This window comes from Pan paniscus, chromosome 2 (assembly GCF_029289425.2).
Source record: "Pan paniscus chromosome 2, NHGRI_mPanPan1-v2.0_pri, whole genome shotgun sequence".
In the NCBI taxonomy this organism is placed as follows: Eukaryota; Metazoa; Chordata; class Mammalia; order Primates; family Hominidae; genus Pan; species Pan paniscus.
Genome location: NC_085926.1, coordinates 54765092 through 54778082, shown reverse-complemented (window position 1 = coordinate 54778082; position 12991 = coordinate 54765092). Strand labels below are relative to the sequence as shown.

Genomic DNA, 12991 nt, shown 5'->3' with positions numbered 1-12991 from the left:
AATAATAATAAGCTGTGCTAAGTGCTAACAAGAACAAGAAGTGGCTCTATGAGAGAGTAATAGGTGGTCCCTTTCTATTTGAGGAGTTAGGGAAGGGATTTGTAACTTGAAACATAAAGATTAGGTGAGTGTTAGCCAGGAAACAAGAGAGGACCATGATGGCAGAGGGTGGCTGGGTGCTCACCTCCCAGGAACTAAAATAATGGCAGGGAGAAGGCTGAAGTGTTAAGAGTGAACCCAAAAGATCACTTAGAAGTCTGCAGGGAAGTTCCAGGCAGGAGAAAGGGTAGATGGCACATTGCTAATGACAAGAAGGGAAAATATATGAGATGTATACTGAGAGTGGAATCAATAGGACTTGTGTCTCAAACCCAGTGACATGGTGTTTGCCTCATTTACCAGGGACAAGATATAACAAGGTTCTGGGCCACTATCCTCTGGTACCAACCAAGGCTTTCTTCAGTGGATTTGTCTCTCTCCTAATCACTGACATTTCTGTACAATAAGACATGTCATGCAGGATTTGCATTCAGGCTTGTTGGCTTCGGAATTTCCCTACAGAAAATAATTCATGTATTTTGCTTGTCATTTAGGTAGACAAAGAGAAGCAATTTACAACAAAAGAAAACAAGAGAGGCCCATATAGCTAGACTAAACATAGAGATCTGTTCCCACAGTTCTTAACATTTTGGAGGATGACAGCCTCCTCTACAAAAAATAAATAAATAAAAGGAAACAATAAGACATGCACATGTACAAGTTTTGATGGGAGGGATCACAGGCTGCTTGAAATTCACACATGGCTGGATGTCAGATTTTTGAGATCTCCTAATGAAGGCCAATCTTCCCATTCTTCAATTGGAGAAGCTGAGGAGCAGATGTTACATAACATAGTAGGGGAGAAAAAAAAATCAAAATGGACATCTTCTGACCCTTTTTAAAATCATTGCATTTTATAACCTATTGAACATTTGGCAGAAACATATCTTTCAGTCAAGATATTCTAACAATGGGACTAGCAGTACCTTATCCCAACCAATCCCATGTGGGAAGAAGCTCCATGGCTCTGCTGGTGGCTACTGGGGTCCTGGGGAAGGATGGTGTTTACAGGTGTGCAGTTACTCTGGTTCTGAGCTCCTGCCAGATTTGTTCTGTTTGTAAACTACCTCACCATCCTAATGCACACTCTCTGGCCCCCTTCCCAAGAGGGTAGAGAGGTACAAAACTAAAACTTCCCATGATGTCCTCCAAAAACCACTCTTGGAGGCCTTTGTGAAAATGTGGTGGACTTTCAGTAAGATGCAGAGGTTTTCACTATAGCAGAACAAATAGCATGAAATTAAATAGGAGCTATCCTTGCTCTTGAAAAGATCCTGTCACTTTGCCCATCTGGGGTCAGGTCCCCTGCCCGCTCACGAAGTCTGCTGCTCCCTCTTCTCTCTGGAGGCAAACTTGCTCTTTTCATTTGTCCCATCTTCTTCTACGGAACATTTCTGTTCTTCCCCTCTTTCATTGCAACTCTGCACTGGACTCCCTACACCTTTCACATCTTGATGGCCCCAACTCCTTTCCTGCAGAAGTTTGGTACTATGTTTGAATATAAGACTGATTTGGAGGTGAACATTTGCAAATAATTGTGCATGGAGGGATGAGGTTACGTTTGATCATCTCTTCTTTAATAAGACAAAGTGACTATTTGGGGGGAGCAAAACAGAGTTCAGTTATTAAAAAAAAGTAAGTCTGACAATGTCACGGCTTCTCCTTCCGGCTCCCACCTAGAGTAGTCTGGGTACAAAAGTTCAGACCAGAGGCAAGGTTTCTAAAAGATACCAACTCTTAGCCCCAAGGTTAATTGGCCTGCTTCCTGGAAGGCCTCCAGCACGAGCCGCAGATCACTGCTGCGCTCTGCAATGCAGGTGTTCCCAGGCTGCTAAACTTGCTTCCGTTCAGAGGTCTACCTCTCCGCCCTGGCCTGCCTTCCGGACACCTTGGCTTGTTCAACTGAGTATTTGAAGCTTTGATCTACTTATTAACCCACTGCTTGACTTGCCTGACTACCCTTCACAGTGGACAGACTTACCATACAAAGTCATTAAAAATGCCCTCAAGGAATTTGATTCAGGACCCTCAATTTCCTTCAGTAGAGAAGTTGTGTGTATCATGAATAACATTTCATGATTTTTGACATACTGACAGCAGTTGGGGTTATATAAATTATAGGATGTGATTACAGTATTTGCTGTGATAACACCATCAAAATCCTTTTGTGACGTTTAACACATTCAAAATGCAAATTCCAAGATATTTAAAAGCCCATCAAATAGAATTGTTATGACTCAACATTTAAACCTAGGAATGCTGTGGTTTCTTTTACAAGTGTGATGAGCTGAGTTTTCCTTCTGTCATTTAATATAGCACAGAGAACTCTCCATGTAAGAGATACATGTTGCAAAATTTAAAGTTTCCTACCTTGGGTTGCCAAGGCTATGGGAAACATAATTCAGGACAAGTTAGGTTCCAGTGTTTTCATTATTTATTTTTATTTTTATTTTTATTTTTATATTTATTTATTTATTTATTTATTTATTTATTTATTTATTTATTTGAGATGGAGTCTTACTCGGTCACCCAGGCTGGAGTGCAGTGGCGCGATCTCGGCTCACTGCAACCTCCACCTCCCGGGTTCAAGTGATTCTCCTGCCTCAGTCTCCCGAGTAGCTGGGATTACAGGCACACGGCACCATGCCCGGCTAATTTTTGTATTTTTAGTAGAGATGGGGTTTCGCCATGTTGGCCAGGCTGGTTTTGAACTCCTGACCTCAAGTGATCTGCCTGCCTTGGCCTCCCAAAGTGCTGGGATTACAGGTGTGAGCCACCATGCCCGGCTGGCTCCAGTGTTTTCATATCTCAAAGTGGGTACCATGGGTTTTTTTTAATTCAGTAGAGGTGATATAACTCAAACTTGTGGGAACAGGAACAACATTTCGAATCTCCCATTAGGCATTCTAAAGACTTCGGCAGTTCCTTAAAAGCAGCCTCAGAGGACACACACGTCTGCAGGAGACCTTCTTGCATGTAACATGGAATCTGAGGTCACAGTCTCACACCTGGGCAGAAGACCCAAGGTTGAATTCCATTTGTTCCATGAATTATCCCATTTCCTTAGGCAAAATCCTCAATCTCACTAAACCTCAGCTTCCTCATCAAGTAAATGGCGATAATAGGGCCTATCTGACACATGCAAAAGCTCGTAACACAGGGTCTGGTGTGCGTTTTACCTGCCCCATAATGGCAGCTCTTAGTACCCCAGTTATTCTTGCTGTGCTACTCAGATGACACCTGCCCTACTCCACCGTTAGGAAGGATGCTTCAGAAGTGCATCATCAATTTGCACAGCTCAGCCTTTCCTCTCAAGCTTCTTGGTTCTTACTCTAGTCATTTCTAAATGATGTAGTCATAAAGTCTTTTGAGACAAGGAGAGGTGATGGCTTCAGTAGACTTTTTTTTTCTTTTTCTCAAGCATGGCATGATGCTTTTAGGCAGGACAAGCTGGACACACGACCTACAGCAGGGGCCTTGACCGCAAAGAGTGAAGATGACTCTGAATGCTCTTCTGCTGGGAAGGGAAACACATGCATGGCCCAGTCTTTTCCCTTTTCTTTTGGAGAGTGTCAGACCTTGGCAAGTCCAAAATAAAAGGAAGGAAGAATTCACTCCACAAAAACTCTATATGGAACAATAAGTAATAATGTTATCCTGAATTTCTACATAATAATGATTAGCACTTATTGAGCACTTGATATAGGCGTGGCATAGTGCTAAACAATATTATGTTTTTAAATCTTCACAATTCTATGAGATCACCACCACTATTCTTTCCATTTCACAAAAGAAACCTTAACAGTATATAATACAGCATTGTTATATGCTATGGAATTTACTGTAGAATACTTCAGAGTAGATGTTTTGATACAAATGTGAATGCTAATTTTAGTCTATATATCAAAAATGGTCAATTGACCTCATTAGGAATATACCTTCCAGCTAGTATTTAAACAAATGGTTGCATGTGCTATGGGTATTTATCTCTGACCAACACCAAAAATTTTCTCAATTACCACAATGGATATTAGAAGTGAACTCTTACTGGTAAAATTGGACATATCCACTCTGTGGATTGGTTCAATATGCTGCAGGAGCCTTGCCTTTCTCTGCAAACACCCAAATAAGTACTTTGGGAGCTCTATCTTTAGAAATAGTGCCCCCCCTGGCCAGATTTTTAAACAGTCTTGCCTTCAGCTGCTGACTCAGGCCTCTCAGTTACCTGACTCCAAATAGAACGTTAGCTGACTCTTGCAAATAATGCATTTGCTCTGATGCAACGGGCCATCAGAACACCTAAAGGATAAAGAGCTGGAACCTCCTTGAGCTTTAAAACAGTTGGCTTTTGTGCATACTTGCTAATAAATATCTGCATAGATGGTAGAATTGGCCTGAGACTTGTTACAGCCTCACTGCTAAATGTTGGAGGATGCCAATAACTACTAAAAATATTTTAACATGTACAAATTACCGAATTGGCTTGGATTGTTCACTGCAAGGACTTAGGCTGTATTTCCTAAAAATGAACACTTATCCTATTGGCCAGCATAGGGACTAATCTTTAGCTCAGTAGATGTCTTTTGTCAATGAACTAGGTAACTTTACATCTGGTTCTGCAAGTGTCCCTAGAACACTGATGGCCAAAGAGTAGACTCTCCTGTTTACTGACCAGCTACAGACAGAGAAGGGCAATCCAGCTTAATAAGAGAACCATCAAGCCCACACATTCTGAGTGTTCCTAATTCAGCCCTATGTTGGATTATCATCTCCAGAGAAATGGGAAATTGGCAAACTTAATCTAGATTCCATGAAGTCTGGGGAAATCACCAGACCTTACAAAAATGTCTGGCTCTGCTAATATAGCAAAGGGCCTCTGTGAATGTATGTACTGTGGCCAAGGCACAGCCCTTGCTGTGTCTCTGCATTCCCAACCACTAATCTTCTTTTCCAAGTTTGTTTCTGTTTGCATTCAGTTGTACTTGGTTGAAAATCTGTTCTTAGTAACATTAATAGTTAAAATTAAGATTATTTTAACCCTTAAATAACTTATGTTTAACAAAACCACAACATTTTCTAAATAAAAAGACCCACACATTTTAGTAACCAAATAGGAATATCATTTTTAAAAGAAAGTTTTTTCAATACAATACAGTTTTGTTACATACGTATTGTCATACAGTGATCAATACTTCTTGAGAATTTCATGCTTTTACATACCAGAAAGCCAAATAAGAAGCAGATTGTCAAGTGCTATGATGGCAAACAGCTGTCAAAAATCTATGATTCCAACCCCCCCATTCCTTTAGTATACTGTTACAAAAGTTGAAATGCTAATTCATTAAGGATTTCTTAGCGTCTTCTTCAGGAAACTCACTACCATTCTATCAAGATATCAGGCTTTCTGGGAATTTTCCTTTCCAGTCTGGCCCAGAGCAATTAGCTTGGCCTGAATAAGGATGGTAATTAAAAGCAGAGAGCATTTACAATCTGATGAAGAACTGAGGGCTAATGCTAAAGAAGCTTCATGGACCTGCATGTTTTTCCTGGCCTCTCCCAATATCAAATTTCTCTGGAGTTCACCTAAATCATGATGATGTCCCACCAAAAAATCACATTCCACACTTCCCCATAAACCATATCTTTAGCAAGAAAACCACTGTTAGGAACTTTTCCATCAGACCCAAGTAATACAGTATAAACAATATGCCTTAAGCAATCAATCTTTTCCCCAACATATTGCATTTAGCAACATGCACAGAAAAGGAGCACTGCAGAAATGTGGTTCATCCCCCAAATGTCCCTGTTCTTCCTTCAAAATCAGTAACTGCTGCTTAGATGGAGGTGGCATTCATAAAAATCAGTTGCTTCAGACCTAAACTTGATCATTCAGCTAGGTTTTCAAAAGGAAAGACAAATATGACACATGCATTTTGGAGACAATATTTTAGACTCTCTCTTAGTACCACCATCCATGTTGTAGCAATATTCTTTATATTATTTCTTCTGTAATCCTTGGGGTCTCATTGTACCGTTTTAGGAAAAGTATAGTACAGACAGGGAGAAACAAACAAACTGTAGTGCACAGTAAACAGAGACTGGTGGTAGGACTGACAGCAAGCCACTTGGCCTCTCTGAATTCATCCTGGGTACTTACTCTGTGCTAGGCACAGTATCAGGTTATAGAGACACATCACAGACTGCCCCAGACCTTACGTTACTGTTCAAGAGATAGACAAAACAAGAATTTTAAAAGAGAAGGAAAAGTCAAAGCACCTAATTAAGATAATTCTAAATGATCATAATCTCTATGAAGAAAACCTATAGGGGACCTGAGATGGAAAGTCAATGGGCACATTTTAGCTGAGACAAAGAACATGGGAAAGAGCCTCTTCCCCAGTAGAGGAGCAGGGCAGCAGGGGAGTCTTTCCAGTTCAGAAGGAGAAGAATGTTCAAAAGCCCAGGGGAGGGAGAAAGTTTGGGTTGTTCAGGCAACTAAAAGGTGACCAGCACAGCTGATGTTCTGAGAGTGAGGGAGAATGGCCAGTGATGGTGAGGCACTATTGACCATGGTAAGAACGTGGGGGAAACACAGGAAAAAGCACATTACAAGTACAACTGTAAGGGATTATTTTCAAGGATTTCCTGAATGCCCATTACTTGACAGCCAGATTTGATTCCAATCTTGTCAAAATCTTGTTTAAAAATTCCATTCTGGGCCAGGAGTGGTAGCTCACACCTGTAATCTCAGCAATTCGGGAGGCCAAGGTGGGTGGATCACCTAAGGTGAGGAGTTCAAGACCAGCCTGTTGAACATGGTGAAACCTCGTCTCTACTAAAAATACACAAATTAGCTGGGCGTAGTGGCACACGCCTTGTAGTCCCAACTACTTGGGAGGCTGAGGCAGGAGAATCACTTGAACCTGGGAGGTGGAGGTTGCAGTGAGCTGAGATTGGGCCACTGCACTCCAGCCTGGGCAACAGGAGACTCTGTCTCAAAAAAAAAAAAAAAAAAAAAGGCCCTTCTGTTATAACAGTGGGCAAAAGTAACATCATAACGGTGGGCAAAAGTAACATCAATTTTATCTTAACAATGACACAGCTGATATGTCAGAATGCCATTATCTTAGCTCCTCAAACCATGGACACATGAATTCAGATCTTTTTGATGAATGTGGCAAAATCTTTGTTGGATTGGTGGTGCTGGGTACCTAAGAGAGAAGCCCAGTCTCATGGTGAAGATGCATCCACTCATCACATGCCTAATGAAGATGGCCTTGAGCAAGGATGCTACATGCTGAGTGAAATGTTGGAGAAGATGCCATTCTTAACTAACAGCTAGAAAACGCAGATATTTTCACATGCCCTCCAACCTTTGGATCTCTGAGTCTATGAGATTTACACACCTGATTCTATACATATACTTACTACGTGCCTGATCATATATCGAGGATGCGACAGTTAACCAGACACCATCCCTCTCCTCAAGGAATTTAAAGTTCAGTGGCAAAAAGTTTATTTGGACTTCTTAATATAATAGTACAAGAAGTTCTAGGATGGTGCTACATGCTTTGGAAACAGGCCATCAATGCCCCACTCTAGACTGGAGGTCCATCCAAGGAGGTCAGAGGAGATGATGAAACTGAGACCAAAAGATAAGCCCAGAGGCTTCTGAATGGAGTGGGAGGAAGAGATCACTTCCTGCAGAGAGAAAAGCAGGTACAGTGGTCTAGGTGTGAGAGAATACAGGGCTGGTTCTAGAGACTATAAATGTGTGAGTAGGTTAAGGCTGGAGGATGGTGGCACGGAATGGGGAAAGGCCCCATTCAAACTGTAACCCCCAATGTTGGAGAAGGGGCCTGCCGGGAGGTGACTGGATCATTGGTGCTGATGTCCCCCCTTGCTGTTCTCCTCACAGTGAGCGAGTGGTCATAAGATCTGGTTGTTTAAAAGTGTGTAGCAGCTCCCCACTCTCTCTCTTCCTCCTGCTCCAGCCACGTAGGACGTGCCTGCTTCCCCTTTGCCTTCTGCCATGTGGAAGGAAAAGACTGAGATGTTCACTGGAGTCAGGTCATCAAGGTCTTCAAATGCTCTGAATTTAGGCTCCCCTGGAGGGCTTTAAGCCCGTGGTGATCCTACTTAAGCCAGCAGTGAGCCTTTAGATTCTCTAACTTATTAGTTGACAATTAAAATAGCTCAATTATTTATGAAAACTTTTCAAATTGGGTCTTCAAATATTTTCCAGAGGCAGACAGAAAAAGTCATCTAATGTGGTCTCAAGATGTCCCTGCACTTATAAGGTGTGTGGACAGTGTTTCCCACTGGTCCCTGCTATTGGAATACCATGGGGGTCCATTGAACCCCATGTTCCTCAAAGGAAGGCTCTTTCCATGGAAACAACTGCTCCTTTAACAGCTGGCTAAGTGACAGAGAAACAGACTATAGGATGAGTACTCCAGCCTTGCTTCATCTTGGGCTGCCTTTAATTTGATCACTTCAGAAGAGAAATCAATGACAAGAGTGTTTAATAGTTGTTTCTATCAACCAGAAAAGATGTTGATGTTCCAGATTTTTAGATTAAACGTAATGAAAATTGATTTAAAAGCATGTTCCTTCTGCCTGAATAAACTACTGGCTTTGCTTTTCCTTTCTTTGTTCAGAACGAGAGAGAAATTTCTCCTAAGGACCTTGCACTGAGAGATAGACTGAGTCATGTCTGCTCTGTACATCTAATAAGAGCATGTGTCACCAGCAGAGTAAGGTTAGGAGGGGCCCTCAATGGCCATTTCACTCATAAGTGGGTGTGAAAGGTCATGAAGGCAGGGGAGGCAAGAGTGATTCTCTGCTACTTTTAAATAGAAGCAGGCTAAGAGGCCAAGTCAGGTGAAATGTTCTTACCTATGGTGTCTTTGTGCCATGGCCTCATAGATAACACGTTTATATTTGGCACATCGATTCTTGTGGAGTAAAGGTGAAAGAATGAAATCTTTCACATGGAGAAAATCCTGTGTACAGTAACAGAAGAGAAACTGGCAGCTGGTATCAAACCACAGGCTGATTCTCTGGGATTATTTTAATTGTTCTTCATGCTGGTAATAAGAGGAATGTGTTCATTTTAGTCTAAACCATGTCAAAGCATGAGAATCAGCTCTGAGAAGTTACCCAAATATCTGGGCCATGAAGTAGGGGAAAAGCAGTACAGATTTGGTTGTGTTGGCCAAAATATCTTCCTCAGCTCTCGGAAGGCACAAGGGAGAGGGCTTCCCACCACCCACACAGCAGGGATAGTCTATGGAGGAAGGGCAGCATCCTCCAGCATGTGGGGCCAGGGGGAGGCTGTGGGGACACTTGGGTCCACTGGGGCTTAAAGGAGGATGTGAACCTGGGGCTCAGAGAATAGGAAAGAAGACCCACTCCTGAGAGTTAGGATCAGAGCTCAGCCGGGCTGTAACTTACAGAAACCTCAGACAGAAAGACAGAGGTCTAGAAATGCCAACTCCTTCAGACTCTAGGCATTTCCTCCTATCCAGGCCTCTTTTGTTGTTGTTACTGTTTTGTTTTGTTGTTTTGTCTTTGTTTGGTTGCTGTTTTGTTTTTTTAAATTGGAGACAGGGTCTCACTCTGTTGCCCAGGCTAGAGTGCAGTGGTGCAGTCATGGCTCACTGCAGCCTTGATCTCCAGGGCTCAAGTGATCCTCTCACCTCAGCCTTCCGAGGAGCTGGGACCACAGGCACATTCCACTGTGCCTGACTGATTTCTTCAATTTATTTTTTATAGCGACAGTGGGTCTCACTATGTTGCCCATCTCCAACTCCTAGGCTCAAGCAATTCTCCTGCCTAAGCCTCGCTAAGTGCTGGAATTACAGGTATAAGCCACTGCAGGCAGCCTCCCGACCTCTTAGAAAATGTTATCCATAGCCCTGGCTGATCTGTTTCTATCCCTTGGCCTTCTGGGACATAACTGATTGGATAAATGATGGACATCTGACCTCAATGGAACCATGGGCTAGAGTGAGTTGTGTATATAATTTGCTCAGAAATGTAAACTCAGATACACAACACACACTGATTTCATCCTTTTTGGATCTCAACTGGGGCATTATGTAAAGCCAGGACTGGGAGGAGACCAGGAAACTGTGTTTCACCGATGATTGGGGATGGCAAGTAGGAGGGACAAGAAAAAAGAACAAAGGAAGAAGGAAGAAAGAACAAAAAGAGTGGTCACTTGCTCTTGGTGGCTTCTTGCTCCTTGATGGTCCTTATCCCTCCTGGGGCTGCCCCTGAGCCATCCAGTAAATTTCTCACAGCTTGAGTGGGTTCTCTTGCCTACAGCCAATGCTTTCTAAGAGGTGACAGAAGTACAATGAGCCAGTGTTTGATTATCAGAAGTGATGAAGAAAAATAAGGCCGAAATATGATAAAATAGTCATATTACTATACTAACTTTCTCAATTTGATTTTTGAATACAGACACAACCTGCCAATCCCCATAGCCATCTTTCCTAACTGGACTCAACCCAGCACTCTGTTGTAAACTTAAGGGTACAACAGAGAATCCACAGCAGAGAATCCTATACGACTATTCTCAGAGGTTGACACCTGATTACTTAGAATACTACCTAGGCTCTGCAGTGCAAGGAAAGATGAAAACAATGCTTCAGAGTCTCCCTGGGATGTGGCCAAGCAACTGGGCTTCGTGTCTCCATTTCCCAATACCTACCAGAGGACCTCTGCTTCTATATGCTTTATATGAAAGGGTCCACAAAGACATTTAACTAAAGGGCTCCATAGCTTAACAGTATGGTATCATAATTAATACCCTGCTGATGTGGTACATGATCTCAGGCATGGATTGGTTTCGGATTCTACCAACAAGTTTTGTGCAGGACTCTGGTACTTCTCGGTCTTCCCAGGATCAATTTCCTTTTGGATTGATTTCTCCTCACTCTGTGAGATTGAGGCCATTAAGTCATAGGTCTGTCTCATCTCTCAACGTTTGGCTGTGACTCAAACAGGCCTATCTATCATAGGCTTAATATAAATGCTGAAAGGCAAATAAATTAAGTTATGTAATGAAAGTTAACAACATTATGTTAGATACCAAAAACTGTAGAGCCATTTTTGGCACCATGTAGAGAGATCCTGTCTGGGAATTAAGCCAATAAGAGGCAAGGAACAGTGGCCGGGCGTGGTGGCTCACATCTGTAATCCCAGCACTTTGGGAGGCTAAGGCAGGCAGATCACAAGGTCAGGAGTTCGAGACCATCCTGGCCAGTATGGTGAAACCCTGTCTCTACTAAAAATACAAAAAGTTAGCCAGGTGTGGTGGCGGGCGCCTGTAATCCCAGCTACTCAGGACGCTAAGGCAGGAGAATCACTTGAACTCAGGAGGCAGAAGTTGCAGTGAGCCAAGATCGTACCACTGCACTCCAGCCTGGGCGACGGAGTGAGACTCCATTTCAAAAAAAAAAAAAAAAAAAAAAAAAAGAGTCAAAGAGCAAGTCAAAATAATATTGGGATTAACCCCTGATATGGTTTGGGTCTATGTCCCCACCCAAATCTTGTATCAAATTGTAACCCCCGGTGTTGGAGAAGTGGCCTGCTGGGAGGTGACTGGATCATGGGTGCAGATGTCCGCCCTTGCTGTTCTCCTGAGAGTGAGTGAGTGCTCATGAGATCTGGTTGTTTAAAAGTGTGTAGCACCTCCCCACTCTCTCTCTTCCTCCTGCTCCAGTCATATAGGACATGCCTGCTTCCCCTTTGCCTTCCACGACGATTGTAAGTTTCCTGAGGCCTCCTCAGCCATGCTTCCTATATAGCCTGCGGAACCCTGAGCCAATTAAACCTCTTTTCTTTATAAATTACCCAGGCTCAGTCTCGGGTAGTTCTTTATATTAATAGCAATGCGAGAAGAAACTAATACAACCCCTGAATCTAGTCACGCCTCAAGACAGAACTGTATAGACATCCTGGTTCCAAGAGTCATCAAATTGCCTTTTTGACCATTCCCACTTTGCATTGGAAGCTGTGACTTGTAAACAAAGAGTGCTGAATAATCCATCATGTTGTATGATTATTCAGGCTAGATGCTCTTATCCACTGGTGTATGGCAGAGGATAGAGGCTGTTCTTTCATTACAGACAGTTGCAAATCATTAATCCATAAAAGCAGAAACAACAATAAACACCTGAAATCTAGAAATCATTTTCATTTTTAGCCCTAAGCTTTTCTACTAGTTGACAGTCACCCATATAGAGTGTTAGGACATCTTTTCTGAAGATAATAATTTTATATCATCAATTCATGGTTTTATAATACCAACTCTGTTTAATAGAAAACTCTAGAATCAATGGAAGAGGAAAATATTTGGATGCATATAAGTGGTACCAAAAATCAGGAATACACTCATATTTTTAACATCTCCTGGAAAAAAATAATCATAATAGTAATCTGTTTCAATGGAAATAAAGTACTGTAATATTTATAGTCTGTGCCAGAGTTATAATGACTGCGGGGCCAGAAGTGAAGTGTCACAGCATGCTCCACATGTTTTTAACACGGTTTCTAAAGGCTCTGGAGGCTATTAAATTTAATGAACCCATCTGCTATGAAATAGAGGTCCCAACATAATCAGTTTCCTCCTTGCCATGTAATGCAGATGGCATTCTCTGTTCCACAACCCAGCAGGATGGTTTATGTTTCTCTTTACGTGTGTCTCTTTGTTTTGACGATTGGAACTTCTTTGATATGCAGCAGTGTCTTGGAAAAATACTGTAAATTCCATTTCCAAGCCCAAGAACATCCTTAGGATGGCTTTGACCCCGTTTAATTGCTTCTAGGCAGTAAGAGGTTATAGCTTAATCACCCAAATGACTCCTAAATGGCCTAGGTG

General features: G+C 42.2%; 1 protein-coding gene across 3 annotated transcripts in view; it reads right to left on the bottom strand.

Annotated features, from left to right (window-relative positions):
• Window positions 1-12991, bottom strand: part of CACNA2D3 (calcium voltage-gated channel auxiliary subunit alpha2delta 3) — a 951279-nt gene that overhangs the window by 288472 nt on the left and 649816 nt on the right. The gene's annotated exons all lie outside the window — the stretch shown is intronic.